The sequence below is a fragment of the Bubalus kerabau genome, chromosome 5 (assembly GCF_029407905.1).
Source record: "Bubalus kerabau isolate K-KA32 ecotype Philippines breed swamp buffalo chromosome 5, PCC_UOA_SB_1v2, whole genome shotgun sequence".
Classification (NCBI taxonomy): domain Eukaryota; kingdom Metazoa; phylum Chordata; class Mammalia; order Artiodactyla; family Bovidae; genus Bubalus; species Bubalus kerabau.
The window spans coordinates 133082754-133104749 of record NC_073628.1 but is presented as its reverse complement, the minus strand read 5'-3'; positions in this window follow the sequence as shown (position 1 = coordinate 133104749).

The following is a 21996-nucleotide window of genomic DNA, read 5'->3' as shown; positions in this document are numbered from 1 at the left end:
CTCACATTGTAAATCTGACTTGCAAAGATCACAGCATGAACTCACCGGATAAATAATGCAGTGCGCCATGGAGCTCACGCATGCGCGCTCAGTCTCTCAGGCGTGTCTGACTCTTTGCGACCTCATGGGCTGTAGCCCACCAGGCTCCTCTGTCCATGGGATTTCCTAGGCAAGAATACTGGAGTGGGTTGTCATTTCCTCCTCCAGGGTATCTTCCAGACCCAGGGATCGAACCTGTATCTCCTGCATTGGCAGGTGGGTTATTTACCACTGACCTACCTAAGAAGCCCTCTGGGGCTCACATCTTTTCTTTTGACTTAAACTCGTAGCACCTGTTTTTCCTCTTTTTCATGGCAGGTACTTCATTTATGGTTATTGACGCTATTCTACTTTTTACTAACCTTCTAAACTTCTTTGTAGAGAATAAGGCCACATAGTTGAATATCATTTATTAACAAATCATTTAAAAAATCTGCTGAAAGCACCAGGTAAATCCATATCCTGGGTCTAGATATTTAAACTGTATTTTGGGTATTTGCTGCTTTCACATCAATTATTTATTTAGCATCTCATAATATCACTTTTCTTTATTATGAATTGAATTTAATTCATCTATTTGAAGGATCTGAGTTTATCATGCTGGTTATATTATATTAGCCAGATATAATGCTTTTATGTAGCATCATGTGTGTTGTAGGATAAGTACATTTCCAATGGGATTTGCAGAGTATGTGCATAGTAGAATCACTGGCATGCAAAATGCATATTACAAGGTCCTTTGAATTACTCGTGCAAAAATATTGGTCAGCTTTCAGGTTTATTTCTTTTTTAGTTCAAAAAATAGAAAACAAAACCTTGAAGTGATTTAGTGTAATAACTATTAATGATTTTTAAGAGTGATAAGCATAAACAGAAGTGTTAATAACTAACTCTAGAAAACTAATAGGAGTTTTTAATTAAATATGTTTTAAATAGGGCTTTCCAGGTGTCACAGTGGTGAAGAATCTGCCTAACATGCAGGAGATGCGGGTTTGATCCCTGGGTGGGGAAGATCCCCTGGAGGAGGAAATGACAACCCACTCTAGTATTCTTGCCTGGGAAATCCCATGGGCAGAGGAGCCTGGTGGGCTATAGTCCATGGAGTTGCAAAGAGTTGGACACAACTTAGCAACTAAACAACAAAAACAAAAATGCTTCAAATGTTATTGTTTTTAATAGTGGGCACATACCCTTAAAAGTTCACCCCATTAAAGACTTAGGATCTGGTGTAAGATGGAGCATAGGAGCTACTGAGCATACCTCCTCCAATGGTTACACCACATCTACAGCTAGACATGGAACAGATCTCGTGGAAATAAATCCAGAAACTAGCTGAGTGAGTCCTCATTGAGCAAATGAAAAAATCCTTACATCAAAACAGGTAGGAAAGGCTTAGAGATGCACTCTACCTTAAACCCCACTCCTGGCACAGTGACGTACAGGAACTCCCAGCTTCTCCCTGAAAAGCAAAAGATTTGGACCAAACATTTAAGCCAGGTTGAAAGATAATTCTCATCTGCTTCACAAGCCCCTTCAGTCAAGAGTGGGAGAAGTAACTGTCTCACCTAATGCCCAGAAGCCGACACAGAGAGTCAGGGAAAATAAAGAAGCAAAGGAATATGTTTCAAAAGAACAAGGTAAGACTCCAGGAACAGATCTTAATGAAACAGAGGTAATTGATATGCCTGATAAAGAGATCAGCAGGCATAAACATGCTCACTGAAGTCAGAACAATGCATAAACCAAGCGAGAATTTCAGCAAAGAAATGGAAGATACAAGAAAGTGCCAGACAGAAATCACAGAGCATACAAATAGAAGAAGTGAACCAAAACACACAATATAACATAAGAGTGGACCAAGGAGAAGAAAGAATTAACACAAAGACAGGGAAATGGAATGCATCAAATCAGAGCAGCAGAAAGAAAAATGAGAATAATAACATAAAAAAAAGAGTAAAGGGACTTATGGGGCTTCCCTAGTGGCTCAGTGGCAGAGAATCCACCAGCCATGCAGGAGACGCGGGTGCAATCCCTGGGTTGGAAAGATCCCATGGAGGGGGACATGGCAACCCACTCCAGTATTCTTGCCTGGAGAACCCCATGGAGAGAGGAGCCTGGTGGGCCGTGGTCCATGGGGTCACACAGAATCGGACACCACCGAAGCCACTGAGCACACTCACTCAGAGGGACGTGTAGGACACCATCAGGTAGAACAAGGCACACATGACGGGGGCCACAAAGGGAGTAAAGAAAAGTGGCAAAATGTTTATGCAAAGAAATGATGGCTAATTATTTGTCTAACCTGTTTTCTAAGAAACAGATACCATATCCAGGAAGCCCATAGAGTTCTGGTGAAGATATATTGAAAGAGACTCACATCAAAACACTTTATAGTTAAATTGTCAAAAGTTTAAGGGCTTAAGAGTAGAAAGAGAAAAACAACTTGTTACTTACAAAGTAACCCCTATGAGACTAAAAGAGTTTTCAGCAGATACTTTGCAAGCCAAAAGAGCTTTCTATATCCAGAGTGTTGAAAGAAAAAAAAATCTGCTAATGAAAAATACTCTACCTGGAAAAGTTTTTCTTCAGAATTGAAAGTGAGATAAATAGTTTTCTAGATAGAAAAAGCTGAAAGAATTCATCACCAACAGGCTAGTCTTACAAGAAATGTTAATGGAACTTCTTCAAACTGATTAAAGAATGCCAATTAGTAGCAAGAAATAATATAAAAGTATACATTTCATCAGCAAAGGTTAAATATATATTGTAATGGTGGTGAATAAATCACTTAAAAATCGATTATGAGGTGGCTTCCTGGGTGGTACTAGCGGTAAAGAGCCCGCTTGCCAATGCAGGAGACGTAAGAGACACGGGCTTGATCCCTGGGTTGGGACGATCCCCTGGAGGAGGGCATGGCAACCCACTCCAGCGTTCTTGCCTGGAGAATCCCATGAACAGAGGAGTCTGGCAGGCTACAGTCCACAGGATCACAGAGTCGGACACAACTGAAGTGACTTAGCACAGATGCACACACACATTGCTTACATGTGGAGTCTAAAAGTCATACTTATCAAAACAGAGTAAAAATGTGATTGCCAAGGGCTAAGGGTGGGGAATGAGGGGGAGGCTGGTTAAAATGTGCAAACTTATATCCATAAAATGAACATGATCTGAAGATCTAATGTGGCTATTGTTGATAATTGTGTCCTGTATAACTGAAATTTGCTAAAAGCATAGACCTTAAATGTTTTCACCAAAAAAAAAAGAGATGGATTTGATATTTTACAATTTTTCTGTCAATCCTACCTAATAAAGCTGGAATTAGAGGGAAAAAAGGAGCATAATCAAATATAATTTGTGGTCATTGATTGGATCCTGATTTGAATAACTGTAAAATTAAAGTCTGGGGATAACTAGTATATTTCAACACAGATTACATACTAAATAATTCCAGGAACTGCTACTTTGTCAAATTTGAAAATGATATTGTCACAGTAGAGGAGAAAGCTCTTATTTTCTGGAGATATGTACATGAGATTCTGAAGCTCGGTCTGAGTTAGCTGTATTTTCCTATCACTTGAAACATGTAAAATCAGAATAAAACAAATGTACAGATGTTTGCACTGAGAAAAGTTCAAATAAACAGACTGAGAGATAATGATGACATATGGTAGAAATGAAGAAAAGAAAACTCTTTAGTCCTGTGTTCATTTCATGTAAGTATGTCTTACCGGGCATATGTGGTGTTTGGTGGGGCAGGGGAGATTGTGTCAAACTTTCATGCAATTTGCTTTCAGTAGTTCATTGACTATGCACACACGTAAGAAAAACGTGGCAAATTACTATCAAATGTTGAATCTGGGTGGTGAACATGTGGGTGTTTATTTTACTTTCTGTGTGCTTGCCTGCTCAGTTGCTTAGTCGTGTCCAACTCTTTGTGACCCCATGAACTGTAGACCCCAGGCTCCTCCATCCACGGGATTCTCCAGGCAAGAACACTGGAGTGGGTTTCCACGCTCTCCTCCAGGGGATCCTCCCCACCCGGGGATTGGACCCACGTCTCCTGTGTCTCCTGCATTGTAGGCAGGTTCTTTGCCATTGAGCCCTCTGGGAAGCCCATTTTACTTTTCTACTTTATTATATATATGGAAATTATCATAGTAAAAAGTTAAAGAATCAGGCTTCCCTGGTGACCCGGTGGCTAAGGGTCCACACTCCCAATGCAGGGAGCCCAGGTTCAATCCTTGCTGAGAGAACTAGATCCCGCATGCTGTAGCTAAGACCTGATGCAGCCAAATAAATAAATAAAATCAATAAATATTAAAAATGAAGTTAAAGAACTATACCTAAAGCTGATTATCATAGAAAAAAACCTTTTATGTGAAGATAAAACAGTGTTTCCTTTATTCATTTGCTCATTCATTGCATGTATTTACAATTTATTGATTATCCACTATGTTTCAGGAGTTATAGGTGTTTCTGGCATGGATTAATTAATACGCTATGATCCTACTGTTGGTAAACACTTGCCCAATGATTCATGAGCTTTTTTCCATATCATACCATATAGAAAATAGTAATACTTCTACAGTACAGGGGGGATAAATTGTAGTTGATTTGGAACATATGTATGGGTAAATTGTTATATTTTCTTTAAACAATACTTTTTATAAAGGGAAATAAAGTCCGCAATATTAGGGAATATACTTAATATTGAATTTATGTAGCAAATACAACTAAAACTGTTTTAAAATTTTAAATGGGGTAAGTTGAACTTACTGTGTTGTTAGCCAGACAATGTCTCTTATTTATTTCATTTTTATTAGCCCCACATTATAGTGTCGACAGTTTCCCAGCAGGCTTGGGAAATAAGCCGTTCTGTAACTAAGGCATTTCGACTTCAGATGTGGATAGAAGGACCTTGTACTGCGCTTCTTGAGCTTCTTCCAATAGTGTTGTTATAAATAACTAAACTCTGAAAATAACTTTGCCTCTTATTTTGCATTTGAACTTTCAAAAAATCTTGTAATAATTTTCTGTGTAATATGGTTATAGTTTTATTGGCCCCATTACTTTTTTTTTTGATAACTTTCCTATAAAAATAAGAAAAAATAAGGTATTTCATCTGAGGAAGAGAATATTCACCAGGCACATAAATCCAGATTTCATCTTGTTTTTATTATGTTGCTTATTTAGTGACTGTAACTTTTTTCATTTAGATTACCATGTCTGTTTCTGATGACTTGCCACCTTTAATCAAAAAGTTGTCATTATTTTTGGAAAATATATGTTTCAGTGAAGTACATAAATTTAAATATAAAGTAAAATGATGTAGGTCATTAGAGTGGCAGGAAATTTATTTCTAAAATATTCAACATTCTTAAGAATATGGCAAAAGAAATTCATGAAAATTTGACCTTAAATTGAGATAAAATAGTATTAGAATATTAATCTTCATAAAATTTACACATTATAGACATTTCATAAAATTGAAATATTACTTTCATTCATGTTTGGTAAAATATTTTAAAAATATTATTTGAAAATTTTATAAATGCTTATAGGTCACTTTCAGAGAAGGCGATGGCACCCCACTCCAGTACTCTTGCCTGGAAAATCCCATGGATGGAGGAGCCTTGTAGACTGCAGTCCATGGGGTCGCGAAGAGTCGGACACGACTGAGAGACTTCACTTTCACTTTTCACTTTCATGCATTGGAGAAGGAAATGGCAACCCACTCCAGTGTTCTTGCCTGGAGGATCCCAGGGACGGGGGAGCCTGGTGGGCTGCCGTCTATGAGGTCGCACAGAGTCAGACACGACTGAAGTGACTTAGCAGCATGTCACTTTAATGATAAATTGTATGCACTTATTATATTTTAAACACGAAGCTTCTTTTGTCATTATGAAGCATCTGTCACCCTAACAGATTACTGAGACGCCTGTGTGCTGCCACACACTGGATGGTTCACAGCCTAGGGAGGAAGGTTCTCGAAAAAGAAGCAGTGAAGTACATTAGGACTAAAATAGACCCACTGACAATTGGTGTCCCCAGCTGGGGCTTCGCTGCACCTGTGTGAGTTGCAGGTTGGGAAATGAACGCTTGGAGTCAATGATGCAAATGATGCAAATTGTTTTGCATCATTACCATGTGTCATCTTGTTCTCGCCTCAGTTTTTTTGACTTTTTGTCAATGTAAACATCCGTACATTTGTTTTATCCTAATGTTAAATGTTTCAAGTGATAGGGAAGAATGGCAAACACAGACTGAGCTTCAGAACTCACTTTACAGGCCAGATTCACAAAGAAAGGAGCTTAGATGGCAGTGGTCACCCAGGGAGAGGGTCACTCTGCTTTCTCTTGACCCCTTCCTCATTTTCAAGCTAGTTCTTAGGCAATACTCTTCTAAATACTGTATTTTACCCAATGCAATGTCTAGGAGAAACGCATTCAAAAAGGTCAATACAAAGCTTGTAAATACTTCTGCTTTCTCACAGTTATTTTAACTAAGACTTTTTCTCATCTAGGAGTGATTGTTTTATAATAAAACAGTAATTTTATTTCTTACCATCTTCCCTTGCCGAGGAGATAATTAAACCCAAGGAACAGGAATTTGTCAACCATACAGCATGCCCTTTGACCTTTCCAGTTTTTGTTCTTATAAGTCCTTTTAGAATAAACTTTGCATGTAAAATCTTAATGGCAGTGCCAATCCTTGAAGGTGTAAGGTGAACAGGATTTGCTGTTAACAAGCTAATGTACTGAAAAAAAAGCCTTAGCACAGGAAAACCTTGTCTGAATTTGACAACCTGAGCTGGTATATTCAGTTCAGTTCATTTCAGTCGCTCAGTCATGTCCGACTCTTCTCGACCCCATGAATCGCAGCACGCCAGGCCTCCCTGTCCATCACTAACTCCTGGAGTTCACTCAAACTCATGTCCATCGAGTCGGTGATGCCATCCAGCCATCTCATCCTCTGTTGTCCCCTTCTCCTCCTGCTCCCATTCCTCCTAGCATCAGAGTCTTTTCCAATGAGTCAACTCTTTGCATGAGGTGGCCAAAGTATTGGAGTTTCAGCTTCAGCATCAATCCTTCCAATGAACACCCAGGACTGATCTCCTTTAAAATGGACTGGTTGGATCTCCTTGCAGTCCAAGGGACTCTCAAGAGTCTTTTCCAGCACCACAGTTCAAAAGCATCAATTCTTCAGCACTCAGCTTTCTTCACAGTCCAACTCTCACATCCATACATGACCACTGGAAAAACCATAGCCTTGAGTAGACGGGGAGCTGGTGTATTCAGATGCCCACAAATTCATTACTGCTTTCTTACTGTATTTGCAATGATACCTTGCTGGTTTTACGCCCCCAAAGAGTCAGCAATTGTAACCAAACCACTAGGACAAAGTTTCAGTCATTCCCCCAAAAGAAAAACAAATCAGAGAATATTGCTTCATATCCTTCTCCCTGACTTCTGCTTAGATGGACAAAAGGAGTTGCAGGTGGACTCCTGAAATTCCAGGGGTGAAAGGAGTCCGACATGACAGCCCAGGACTTGCACTTACCCATGTGATGGGGGTAGCATGTGGAAGTTCAAAATCAGTGACTGTGGGCCAGCAAAGCCCTTCTGATGCTCTTAGTCCCAGAGAGCATCCAGACTGCCGGGGTGGGGCCAGCTGCCCTCACCTCCCGTGCTCCCCTCAGCTCCTGCAGCTTGGAGGGGCCTGTGCAGCCCAGCGAGAAGGAGGAGCTGCATTAGGAAGACTAAGAGGTAGGTGGCAGTGTCACTTGTCCATGCTGACAGCCAGGTCGAAAATGAGCAGTTAAGGAAAGAGACTTTTTCTTCAAATGAGTTTGGATATTTTCACCATTACAGGGGGTAGGGCATTGCTATTATGAGCAGAGTGACAAGAAAAGTCGAACCTTGCTCTAGATTTCTCCCAAGAGACAAGAAAGTTTCCGGCTCCACTGAAGAAGCTTGATGGGACTGGGGGAGATAAAAATGAGATGCTTTCATGCTTGTACCCTGCATCCTTCCTGGTTAACGTGGCAGGTGTGGAGGCATCTGTGGTCACACAGCTGCCACTCATGATGCTCTAATTAGCACAGGACTGACTTCTCAGCCTTTGCCTGATCCAGTTCAACAACTGGGTTGTGATTGAATTAATATAGGACTAAGAGGAGGTAAAAAAAAAAGTAGAATTTTTCTTTTAATCGAAAATTCAGTATGTGAGCGTTTTTGCATATTTTACTCAGTCTTAGGATGGATATAGATTTTCTGTTGAAATGACCACTTCTACTCCTAATTATGCTGCCTCGTTTATAATTTGTAATACATAGTTCACACTGCTTTCAGATGCAATATCATTAGTAATTAGATGGTTGCATTTTAGAAAGCGTGGGAATTTGATTAGATGTGATTTTTCTCAATTAGGGTTCAATTCAATTAGGATTTTGAGCCTTTCTGCCTTAGACTAAATTGTCACCTACTTTCTCAGATCTTTGGTTTTCGCAGCTGTAAAAAATAATATGGATAATGTTGCTTTCTCTGCCTGATTATTCGGTATGTTTAGAGATGAGCATCACTATACATAATTTTATGAATATCTGTCTATATGTATATACATCTTAGTCTGCTTGAGATCCCAAAACAAAATAGCACATTTGGGTGCCGTAAACAACAGAGCCTTCTTTCCAGTCCTGGAGGCTGGGAAGTCCAAGATCGAGGTGCGAGCTAATTGCATTTCTGGGGAGGGCATTCTCCTGGGCGTCAGGCTGCCTGATGTCCACCTTCTTGCTGTCTCCACTTAGTCTTTTCCTCTCTGCTTTCCTTTTCTTATAAAGCCACTAATTGCAGCATGAAGGTTCAACTCTCATGACCCGATCTAACCTTGATTATGTCCCAAAGACCTCGTCTCCAAATATCACCACACTGGGGGTTAGTGTTTCAACATCACAATTCAGTTCATCCATGATAGATACAGATGGTCCCCAATTCGACTCATGAGTGTTTGACTTTATGATGGTGGGAAAGGGATGCACATTCAGTAGAAAATATGCCTCCCAGTCACCCCTCAGTCACAGGGGAGAACACCAATATACTCACAACCATTCTGCATCCAGACAACTTTCAGTACAGTCGTCAAAAAATTCCATGAAATGTTCAATACCTACTATAGCATAGGATTTGGGTTAGATAATTTTGCCCAAAGGTAGGCTAATTTAAGTGTTCTGAGCACATTTAAAGTCGACTGGACTAAGCTACAATGATCAGTAGGTCAGCTGTATTAAATGCATTTTATTATGACAATTTAAAATCATAATGAAATGTTTTTTCATTTATCATAAAATTAATTTTTAAATTGTTCACTTTCATTCAAAAATATTATTTCACTTATGTTATGTTTAACTGAGGATGTTCTGGGAGTTGGTTATGGACAGGGAAGCCTGGCATGCTGCAGTCCATGAGGTCGCAGAGAGTTGGACATGACTGAGTGACTGAACTGAACTGATATTTAACTTGCAATGAGTTTATTGGGATGTTATCCTATTCTAAGTTGATGCAGATCTATAGAAAGAGGAATATAGAAGCCTTAACACCTAATGTAGGGCTTCCCAAGTGACATAAAGTGCTTTATCAACAGAAATGCTTTAGTTAGATCATCCTTGGTTCTCATGTGGCTCTGTGGTAAAGAACCTATCTACCAACAAAGAAGATGCAGGCTCAATGCCAGGGTCAGGACGATCCCCTGCAGGAGGAAATAGAATCCCACGGACAGAGGAGCCTGGCGCTCTACAGTCCATGGGGTTGCACAGAGTCAGACACAACTGAGCATGCACACTCTGTTCAATACTAACCCCTAATGTGGTGATATTTAGAGATGAGGGCCTTTAGGGGACAGTAAACCTAAATATATTCAAGTAAAGAAATGCATTTAATTCAATAAATATCTCAGTGCCTTTTAAAGATTCTTTGGGAAATGTAAAAGAATTGAGACACCTACCTTCCTGCAAGGTAGCTCATGCAGTTGGAGTGAGAGAGGGGTATTTCTGTAGGCAACAGGTTATAATACAGAGCAGTATAAATTAAACACAAAATAATGGCCCAAAATATGTGCTTATGATAGAGAAATGTGGACGCAATTAATTCTAGGTGTAGGGAGTAAAAGATCCTTCCTGAAGGTTATACCATTTTAGTCAAGTCTGAAGCGGAAATCACCCATGGCCGCTGAACTGTTTACAAATAAGACTCTGATTAATCCCAGTATTTTGTTCCCATGGGCTTCACTGGTCTTACTCTCTGGTCAAGGCAAGAATGATGATTACTTTAAACCAGTGTTTGTCAACCATTTCTTTCAATATCTTACCCTCCACGATGGTTTTCAGATTATTTTCCGTAAATCTGAAAACACTCAGGTCTTAACCTGAGCTGCACGAGACCCCTACATCCGTCCTAGTTTAAAGAAAAGAAATACAAGTTATAAGCCCCACCTTCTGAAATCAAAATAAAACAAAATCACCAGCATTTGCACTGTGAGCAGCTTACTGCCTTTCAACTCGTTATTTTAAAGAGGAATTTCCTAGCCTTTTAAAACAGTGTCTTAACTGTTTTAGGCTCTAGCCCATATGTTCTGACACTGCTTCAGACTGACTTCAAAGGGATTCTCCTGCTCGAGAGCTTAGCACGGACGCCTCAAAAGGAAACTTCCACAGTAGTGCTTCCGGATAATGGGGAGGAAGTGTGTACATAGTCTCTGGGAAAGGAAAGTCATTTGTTTGCCTGTTTTTATGGAATTAGAGAGACCATAATACTCAGTACCATTAGCCTCTATCTCTATGAAGGGGTCCTTCGGTTTCCCCTTTCTCTCTCATTTCACGTGCCTTCTCTCAGTCTGCTCAGCCAGGACCTTAATTCCAGCCTCTGCTGGTGGGGTTAAGCCCCAAGTCCATGTGCATGGTGTCCCTGGTGGGGATTCTTCCACTTCACATAAACAAAATCTCAAAAGGCACCGGGGAAGTTTTTGATTTTTAAACAGAATGATTCTTTTCAATTCATATCAACTCTTCCCAAGAAAATGCACGTATCTTTAGCCAAAAATGCTCTTTAATTTGGAGAGACATTTTTAAAAACTCAAGAACACAAAAATGTTTTAATTGAACAGACGAATACCTTGAAATAAAGTTACACTGCATCACAATTTTTTGTTTTGAAAATGAAAAAATGTTGCAAAGAACTCTCTGGTTTCCAGATTTCCATTTCAAACACAAAGCCACAGAAGCTCCTATCAAAGATGGCATCACTCTGAATGAGATATTTTATCAAAGTATGGCATCACTCTGAATGAAACATTTTTAGTGCCATGCCACAGGAGCTTACTTTCTGAGCATTGCTGAACAAGGGGAAACAAATTGTGTTTTTTGGGTTCTGATTCACTACCTCAAAGCACAAGTAAAGCAAGAAAGGCAGGGAAAGGGAAGCTGGGACAGAATCTCACATGAGGGCACCTATGAATCTGAGAAGGTGGATGTGCAGAAACCAGATGGTATGCAAACTGGTCATTAGGTCACACCCACGAGATAAGTGCATAGAAGAGTTTGATTTTGAAACTTCAACTGAACAAACATAATTTTATAAAAATTTTTTCACTTGAAAAAACCTTTATCACACAAAATATAGCTATTAAAATTTTAAAAGAGTACTTAGGATAATGCCATTTCGCTAATTTCTTTTTGATATCATATTTAAAATACCATAAGCTCTACAAAACTATTAATTTCAATGTTATGCACAACTCACTTTGCTTTAATAGTATTTAAATTTACATAAAATCTTCAACTATAATCTCTTGATTTTTTGAAGCCGTTTAATGGTTTTTAGGACAGTCACAGAGTCGTGCAGCTGACATCACAATCCAGTTTTGGAATAATGTCCTCATCCCCCAAAGAAACCTTGTCCCCACTCACAATTGTCCCCAGCTCCCTCAAGACCCACCCTCTCAGGCAACCATGAATTGACTTTCTCTGGATCGGCCTGTTCTGGACATTTTGCATGAATGGAACCATCGATTGACTTCTCTTACTTAGTACATGCTTTTCCAGTTTCCTTCATGTTTAGCACTCATCAGCATTTCATCCCTACTCCTCTTCATGGGAGTAATAATTTTCGATCGTATGGATGTGCTTCATCACTGACATCTTGACTCATCCCCTGATGGAGCTCAGGTGGTTTCCACTTTTTGACTTTTACAGGCAACATTGACATGAATGGTCATGTATGTCTCCATTTTGTGTGGACATACTATTTTTATATCTCATAGATGTGTGCCTATGAGAGGAATTGCTGAGCCATATAACAACTTAATACTTTGCACTTTGAAGAGCAGCCCAAGTGTTTTCCAAAATGGCAACACCAGTTTCCATTTCTACTGTCAATGAGGGTTCTGATTTCTCCACATCCTTTACAACACTGCTGTCCGTCTTTTTGATTATATTAATCCTGGTGGTGCTAGTGGTAAAGAACCGCCTACTAATGCAGGACATGCAGCTTTAATACCTGGTTTGGGAAGATCCCCTGGAGGAGGGCATGACAACCCATTCCAATATTCTTTCCTGGGCCATCCCATGGACGGAGGAGCCTGGCGGGCTATGTCCACAGGGTTGCAAAGAATCGGACACAACTGAAGTGACTTAGCATGCATGCATCCTATTGTATATGAAGTGATGTCTTATTGATATTTCAGTTTACATTTCCTTAATGTCTTGTTGTTATTCAGTTGCTCAGTCATGTCTGACTCTTCGCAACCCCATGGACTGCAGCACGCCAGGCTTCCTTGTCCATCACCATCTCCTGGAGCTTGCTCAAACTCATGTTCTTTGAGTCCGTGATGCCATCCAACCATCTCGTCCTCTGTCATCCTCTCCTCCTCTTGCTTTCAATCTTTCTCAGCATCAGGGTCTTTTTTAATGAATCGGTTCTTTGCATCAAGTGGCCAAAGTACTGGAGCTTCAGTTTCAGCTTTCAATTTCAGGGCTATTAGACTTAGACCTGAATGTCTAATGACGTTGAATGTGTTTTTAAGTGTTTATTGTCCATTTGTAGATTTTCTTTAGATATTTGATATGTATTCAAGTCATTTGCCTATTTCTAGTTGGGTTAGTTTTTTTGTGTGTGTGTTGAAAGAATTCTTTGTATGTTCTGGATACAAGTTCCTTATTAAATATGTGACTTGAAAATATTTTTTTCCATTCTAGAGATTGCTTTCTCATTTGCTTGATAGTATAGTTTTCAGACAGTTGTTTTTTTTTTAATTCTGATGAAGCCCAGTTTACCGATTCTTCTGTTTTCTCACTGTGTTTATGGTGTCACGTTTAAGAAACTGTTGCTTCATCTGAGATTACAAACATTTACACCTATATTTTCTTCTAAGAGTTATACTCTTGATTTTTATTTAAAATCAAGGGGAAAGAACAAAGCTATGAACAAAGCTAGTAGAGGTGATGGAATTCCAGTTGAGCTAATTCAAATCCTAAAAGATGATTCTGTGAAAGTGCTGCACTCAATATGCCAACAAATTTGGAAAACTCAGCAGTGGCTACAGGACTGGAAAAGGTCAGTTTTCATTCCAATCCCAAAGAAAGGCAATGCCAAAGAATGTTCAAAGTACCATACAATTGCATTCATCTCACACACTAGGATAGTAATGCTCAAAATTCTTCAAGCTAGGTTTCAACAGTACATGAACTGTGAACTTCATGATGTTCAAGCTGGATTTAGAAAAGGCAGTAGAATTGGAGATCAAATTGCCCATACCTCGGATGATTTTGAAAAAAAATCATCAAAAAAGCAAGAGAGTTACAGAAAAACATCTACTTCTGCTTTATTGACTATGCCAAATTCTTTGACTGTGTGAATGATAACAAACTGTGGAAAATTCTTCAAGAGATGGGAATACCAGCCCACCTGGCCTGCCTCTTGAGAAATCTGTATGCAGGTCAAGAAAAAACAGTTAGAATCAGACATAAAACAATAGACTGGTTCCAAATAGGGAAAGGAGTATGTCACCCTGCTTATTTAACCTATATGCAAAGTACCTCATGCGACATGCCAGGCTGGATGAAGTACAAACTGGAATCAAGATTGCTGGGAGAAATATCATTAACTTCAGATTTGCAGATGACACCACCCTTTTGGCAAAAGCGAAAGGAACTAAAGAGCCTCTTGATGAAAGTGAAAGAGGAGAGTGAAAAAGTTGGCTTGAAACTCAACATTCAGTAACTTAAGATCATGGCATCTGGTCCATCACTTCATGGCAAATAGATGGGGAAACAATGGAAACAGTGACAGACTTTATGTTTTTTGGGCTCCAAAATCACTGCAGATGGTGACTGCAGCCATGAAACTAAAAGATGCTTGCTCCTTGGAAGAAAAGTTATGACCAACCTAGTTTAGTTCAGTTCAGTTCAGTTAAGTCACTCAGTTGTGTCCAACTCTTTGTGACCCCATGAATCACAGCATGCCAGGCCTCCCTGTCCATCACCAACTTCCAGACTTTACCAAAACTCATGCCCATTGAGTCGGTGATGCCATCCAACCATCTCGTCCTCTGTCATCCCCTTCTCCTCCTGCCCCCAATCCCTCCCAGCATCAGAGTCTTTTCCAATGAGTCAACTCTTCGCATGAGGTGGCCAAAGTATTGGAGTTTCAGCTTTAGCATCAGTCCTTCTAATGAACACCCAGGACTGATCTCCCTTAGAATGGACTGGTTGGATCTCCTTGCAGTCCAAGGGACTCTCAAGAGTCTTCTCCAACACCACAGTTCAAAAGCATCAATTCTTCGGCACTCAGCTTTCTTCACAGCCCAACTCTCACATCCATACATGACCACTGGAAAAACCATAGCCTTGACTAGATGGACCTTTGTTGGCAAAGTAATGTCTCTGCTTTTGAATATGCTATCTAGGTTGGTCATAACTTTCCTTCCAAGGAGTAAGCGTCTTTTAATTTCATGGCTGAAATCACCATCTGCACTGATTTTGGAGCCCAAAAAATAAAGTCTGACACTATTTCCACTGTTTCCCCATCTGTTTCCCATGAAGTGATGGGACCAGATGCCATGATCTTAGTTTTCTGAATGTTGAGCTTTAAGCCAACTTTTTCACTTTCCTCTTTCACTTTCATCAAGAGGCTCTTTAGTTCTTCTTCACTTTCTGCCATAAGGTGGTGTCATCTGCATATCTGAGGTTATTGATATTTCTCCCGGCAATCTTGATTCCACCTTGTGCTTCTTTCAGCCCAGCGTTTCTCATGATGTACTCTGCATATAAGTTAAATAAGCAGGGTGACAATACACAGCCTTGATGTACTTTTTTTCCTATTTGGAACCAGTCTGTTGTTCCATGTCCAGTTCTAATTGTTTTCATTCCAATCCCAAGAAAGGCAATGCCAAAGAATGCTCAAACTACTGCACAATTGCACTCATCTCACACGCTGGTAAAGTAATGCTCAAAATTCTCCAAGCCAGGCTTCAGCAATATGTGAACTGTGAACTTCCAGATGTTCAAGCTGGTTTTAGAAAAGGCAGAGGAACCAGAGATCAAATTGCCAATACCCGCTAGATCATCAAAAAAGCAAGAGAATTCCAGAAAAACATCTATTTCTGATTTATTGACTATGCCAAAGCCTTTGACTGTGTGGATCACAATAAACTGTGGAAATTCTGAAAGAGATGGGAGTACCAGACCACCTGAGCTGCCTCTTGAGAAAACTATATGCAGGTCAGGAAGCAACAGTTAGAACTGGACATGGAACAACAGACTGGCCTAGACAGCATGTTAAAAAGCAGAGACATTACTTTGCCTATGAAGGTCCGTCTAGTCAAAGCTATGGTTTTTCCAGTGGTCATGTATGGATGTTAGAGTTGAACTATATAGAAAGCTAAGTGTTGAAGAACTGATGCTTTTGCACTGTGGTGTTGGAGAAGATGCTTGAGAGTCCCTTGGACTGCAAGGAGATCCAACCAGTCCATCCTAAAGGAAATCAGTCCTGAATATTCACTGGAAGTACTGATGTTGAAGCTGAAACTGCAATACTTTGGCCACCTGATGCAAAGAACTGACTCACTGGAAAAGACCCTGTTGCTGGGAAGGATTGAAGGTGGGAGGAGAAGGGGACGACAGAGGATGAGATGGTTGGATGGCATCACCAACTCGATGGACATGAGTTTGGGCAACCTCTGGGAGTTGGTGATGGACAGGGAAGCCTGGTGTGCACCACAAAGAGTCAGCCACAACTGAGCGAGTGAACTGAACTGAAGGGAAAAGAAAGAAGGATTTCTTTCTTCTTTCTCTCCTCTGAAAGGAAATGAGGAGAAATGCTAAAAGTAAAGACAAGAAAGAGGAAGAGAAAGGAGAGAAAAACACCATAAGCCTTCTGATGTTGGAAATGTGCTTTTTCAGGACCCTTTGGAAGCTCTTTGATGGCAATTTCCATTAAAGAGCAACTTGCTTTGAAAGGCTGGGTTGGGGGAGGTGGTTAGAAAAGAGAGACTGTGCCTGGAATGCCTTCTCTCGCTGCTGATTTTGCCAGCCATGCGGATCAGAGATGTTGCCAGAGCTACAGATGGTGCTGGCCTTGGGGCCGGGTCTGAGGCTGGGGCACAGCTGAAGCTAGAGCAGGGCTGGGGCTGAGTGTAGGGTGGGTGAGGTGGGGAGGCAAAGTGGCCAGGCTTCCCCAAACATCAGGCTCCTCCTCCCTTCTTGCCATAAACTGAGTGGGCTTCTCAGGTGGCTCAGTGGTAAAGAACCTGCCTGCCAATGCAGGAGACACAGGAGATTTGGGTTTGATCCCTGGGTTGGGAAGATTCCTGGAGGAGGAAAAGGGAACCCAGTCCAATATTCCTGCCTGGAGACTCGCCATGGACAGTGGAGCCTGGTGGGCTACAGTCCAAGGGGTCACAGAGAGTCGGACATGACTGAGCGACTGAACACATGTACACAGAGTAGTTAAAACAAGAGAAACGTGTTCTCTCACAGTCCTGGAGGTTAGTAGTCCAGAGTCGAGGTGCCATCAGAGTTGGTTCCTCCTGGAGACTCTGGGAGCATCCTTCCCCAGCCTCCCCCACTGCTTCTGGCAGCTGCTAGTGTTCTCTAGCATCCCTGACTTGTAGGCACATCACCGCAACCTCCACCTCTGTCTTGATTTGACACCTTCCTTCTGTGCATTGCTGTGTCCATATTTTCCACTTCTTATATGGCCCATCCTGTTCCAGCATGATCTCATCTTAACTCGGTTCCACCTGCAAAGAGCCTTTTTCTAAATAAGGCCAAAATCCCAGTTCTGGCTGCCTGTGAATTTTGGTGGAATACTATTTAAAATACTGCCTCTCTTTAACAGGCCTTTTGGGGCCAGGCTCAGGTTCCAGATGGGGCTTCCCTGGTGGCTCAGCGGTAAAGAATCTGCCTGCAATGCAGGAGACCTGGGTTTGATCCCTGGGTTGGGAAGATTTGCTGGAGAAGGGAATGGCAAGCCAGTCCAGTATTCTGGAGAATCCCATGGACAGAGGAGCCTGGTGGCTTTAGTCCATGGGGTTGCAAAGCGACCAACACTTTCACCACACTTTCAGCTTCCAGGGCTGAGAAATATGAAAAGTGGAGGGAAGCAGCTGACCAAGAGGATGAAGGTGACTTCTGAGATGACTTCTGATGATGACTAACCCTATGTATATCCTAAGCTCTATGGAGATCACATATTGACAATTACCCGGGTCTACTCTATTAAATCACCAGGTTGTGTCTTGCTTTGTTAGAGAACTCCTTGGACACATTTTATGCTTCTGTTCCCAGTGCTGGCTTTCACTTTGAATGAGTTAAAAGTGTCTGACTTCACACCCTCTCTGAACAGAGCTCCTGTGAGTTTTTCAGATGCTACAGTGACCTACTTTTAGATGATCAAAACTGGAGGTGTGAAAAAAAAAAAAAGTAAAATCAATTTTGGTGACTAAAGGAGGAAGTGGAGGTAAGGAAGATCACAGAAGGCCGCCAGCCGCGCTCTCATGCTGACGGTCTCTAGGAAGAGCCAGGGAGCCATCTGTTTGTGAAGTCTCCAGACATGTTTTAAGAGTCACATATGCAGGCAGCCATAGATACTCGCCGCGGAAAAGGATTCTATCACACTGACGTCATTTCGAAGTGCTAATGATGTTTGATATTATATAAGAATAATTTTTACAGATCAGCCCTGGGATTTCTTTGGAAGGAATGATGCTAAAGCTGAAACGCCAGTACTTTGGCCACCTCATGCGAAGAGTTGACTCATTGGAAAAGACTCTGATGCTGGGAGGGATTGGGGGCAGGAGGAGAAGGGGACGACAGAGGATGAGCTGGCTGGATGGCATCACTGACTCGATGGACGTGAGTTTGAGTGAACTCCAGGAGTTGGTGATGGACAGGGAGGCCTGGCGTGCTGCGATTCATGGTCGCAAAGGGTCGGACCCGACTGAGCGACTAAACTGAACTGAACTGAAGAATAATTTTTTAAAAAGAAGAGTACACATAGCAATATGAGTGCATGCTAAGTCACTTCAGTTGTTCCGACTCTGCGACCCCATGGACTGCAGCCCACCAGACTCCTCTGTCTGTGGGACTTCCCAGGCAACAATACCAGAGTTGGTTGCCATGCCCTTCTCCAGGGCATCTTTGTGACCCAGGGATCAAACCCTTGTCTCTTATGTCTCCTGCATTGGCAGGTGGGTTCTTCAACACTAGCACCACCTGGGAAGCCCTAGTATAGTAGTGAATATAATATATAAATATAAAATTTTATTTTATTGAAGTATACTGGATTTATAATGTATTAATTTCTGCTGTATAGCCAAGTGATTCACTTGTACATATACATATACATATATAATTACATTTTTCATGCTCTTTTCCATCATGGCTCATCGCAGGATACTGAATATAGCTGGCTGTGCTGGACAGCAGGCCTTGGTGTCTACTCATTCTATATATGATAGTTCACATCCGCTAATCCCAAACCCCCAGTCTGTCTTCCACCAACTGTGCCTCTCCCTCGGCAACCACAAGGCCTTCTCTATGTTTGTGAGTTTGTCTCGGTTTCATAGATAGGTTCCTTTGTGTCCCATTCTAGATTCCACATATAAGTTATATCCTATGGTATATGTCTTTCTCTCTCTGGCTTACTTCATGTAGTATAATAATCTCTAAGTCTGTCTATGTTGCTGCAAGTGGCTTTATTTGATCCTTTTTATGCCCAAGTAATATTCCATTGGTAAACGATTTATTCTTAAGTCTCTTATGAGCATAATATTTGAATACAACTTGAACGTATTCTTATGCTCTGTCACCCTCATGTCCTTTCACGGTTTGTTTTTGTATAGTTCAGTTCTCTCTCCTATTAGATAAAGTTCTAAGGAAGGGAGGAGGAAGTGTTCGTTGCTCAGTTGTGTCTGACTCTTTGCGACCCCGTGGACATTAACCTCTGTTCGTGGAACTTTCCAGGCAAGAATACTGGAGTGGGTAGCCATTCTTCTCTTCAGGGTATCATACTGAAGTAACAAACTTCTTAAAAGCAAAGAATAAATGTTTTCTTCTTATTCCTACAAAGTTGCATGTGGGTAGATGTCAGTCCATTTGAGCTGCTAAAATAAAATTACACTAGGGGGCTTATATACAACTGAAACTTATTTCTTACGGTTCTGGGGGCTAAGTCCAAGATTATGGCATCAGCAGATCTGATGTCTCATAAGAGCTAGGTCCTCACCGACAGTCAACTCTTCTCTCTCTATAACTGAGCAGGACAGGAGGATGAGGGAGCTCTCTCGCATCTCTTTCATAAGAGCACAACCTCCATTCATGCGACCCCACTCTCATGTCCTAATCACCACCATGAGGCCCCACCTCTAATACCATCACTCCTGGGGTGAGGATTTCAACGTATGAATTTTGGGAGCTCACACACATCCAGACCATGGTATTGGGTCCTGCCCTTCATCTGGTGCTGTAGGTAGACCACCTTACGGATGGTCTCCAGTGATCCTTGCCTCTTTGTATTTATCTCTTCTGCACGCGTGCATCTTAGTCACTCAGTTGTGTCTGAGTCTTTGCAACCCAATGGACTGTAGCCCGCCAGGTTCCTCTGTCCATGGGATTTTCCAGGCAAGAATACTGGAGTGGGTTGCCATTTCCTTCTTCAGGGGATCTTCCAGATCCAGGGATCGAACCTGGGTCTCCTACATTGCAGGTGGATTCTTTACTCTCTGAGTATACACCAGGGAAGTATTTATCCCTTTTACGTCTCCTTAAGGTATCTCCTCTTCTCGAGTAGGAACTGGACTTGTTGACTCACTTCAGTGAATACAATACTGCAGAAGCATAGCGTATCACTTCCAAGATTAGGTTATAAAAGACTGTGGTTTTCATCTCTCAGTGTCTCTTGGAACACATATCCCTCAGGGAAGCCAACTGCCATGTTACAAATGGACCCTAAGGAGAGACACACGTAGCAAGAGACCAAGGCATGCCAACAAACATGAGAAATAGATCCTGCTCACCACAGCTGAGCCTCCAGAGTAGACGGCGACCCCAGAGAGTAGTCTAACAGCAATAGCGTGTTAGAGCTTGAGCAAGAGGCAGACAGCTAAGCTGTGCCTGGGTTCCTAACCCACAAAAACTGTGAGATAATAAATGTTTGCTTATGGGTCCTTTGTTATGTGGTGATTGATAACTAATACATCTGGCAGCTTGGGGATTCAGGGGGTCTCCATCTTGTGGCATCACCGTAGCAACATGATGCTGACCCTGGAAAAGAGATCCCGGAGAATCCACACCTGAGCTGACGTGCCTCCCTACTACCCGCAGTTCATTGGCTGGAACTAGTCATTGAGTTGAACCTAGCCTTGAGGGAGACTGGGAGAAACAGACGAGTGCATGTCATTCTCTGTGGACTTTACTGCACCACGTGGTCACTTGCTCTAGCAGGTCAGCCAGGCATTTGTTCAACAAACATTTTAAAAATCTCTGCTATGCTACAAAAAGAGAAAACCTTTTCCCAACCCTGTCAGCTCATTAAGTTAAAATCCCTTTATTTTCTCTTCATTGCATATTGTACCTTATAAAAGACTATGCCACACCTTCTAGCTTCCCTTCCTCTATCCCCTCACATTGCTTAATCCCATTGTAAACCGACTTCAACCACCAAATCTAGAGAGCCTTATTTTTGAGGATTTCTAGTAATTTCTAAATTTAAAAGAAATCCATTTAGAAGCCCTCACACTGATCTCTGTAGTTCTCAATGAAATGTTTTCACCAATCTTGGTAGTCTTTATTTATATTCTCTTTCAATTTCTGTGATATATTTTATTATCTTACTCAGACACTGGAGTTGTAGTGATGAAAACTATTCTAAATGCAACATCATATCCTGTTCTCCATTCATACAGTTTTATGTATCTCACATAAATATGAACAGGGAAAGGGAGAAGTTATTGAACATGTCTTTAATAAAATCCTCTGAGTCACTTTACTTCCCTGACCATCCCTCTGTCAGACACGAGGACAAATTGCAGATACCATAGAACAGTCAATTCACTGCCACTACCACAAGCTATAAATAACGAACGAGGTTTCTTCATTTTTCCCTGCTTTCCTGTACTTTACAGCAATGTGGATGATGAAATGAGCTGACTTTATATCCCTAGGAAAAAATGAGAAGAAATGACACGCTGACTTAGCAAAGCTATTTTCAAAACCATATTATTTGTCATAAAGATGTACATTGCATTTATCTAACACATTTTATTGTTTAAGCAAGACAGGGCATTTCATCGGTGTGTGTCTTGTGTTTAACACGTCTGTTAAAAAATCAGTTTCCAGAATGCAGTCTGAGTCTGAGGGAAAGGTCCCTGAAGGATATTCTAGCATATCTTTCATAACAAACGGCA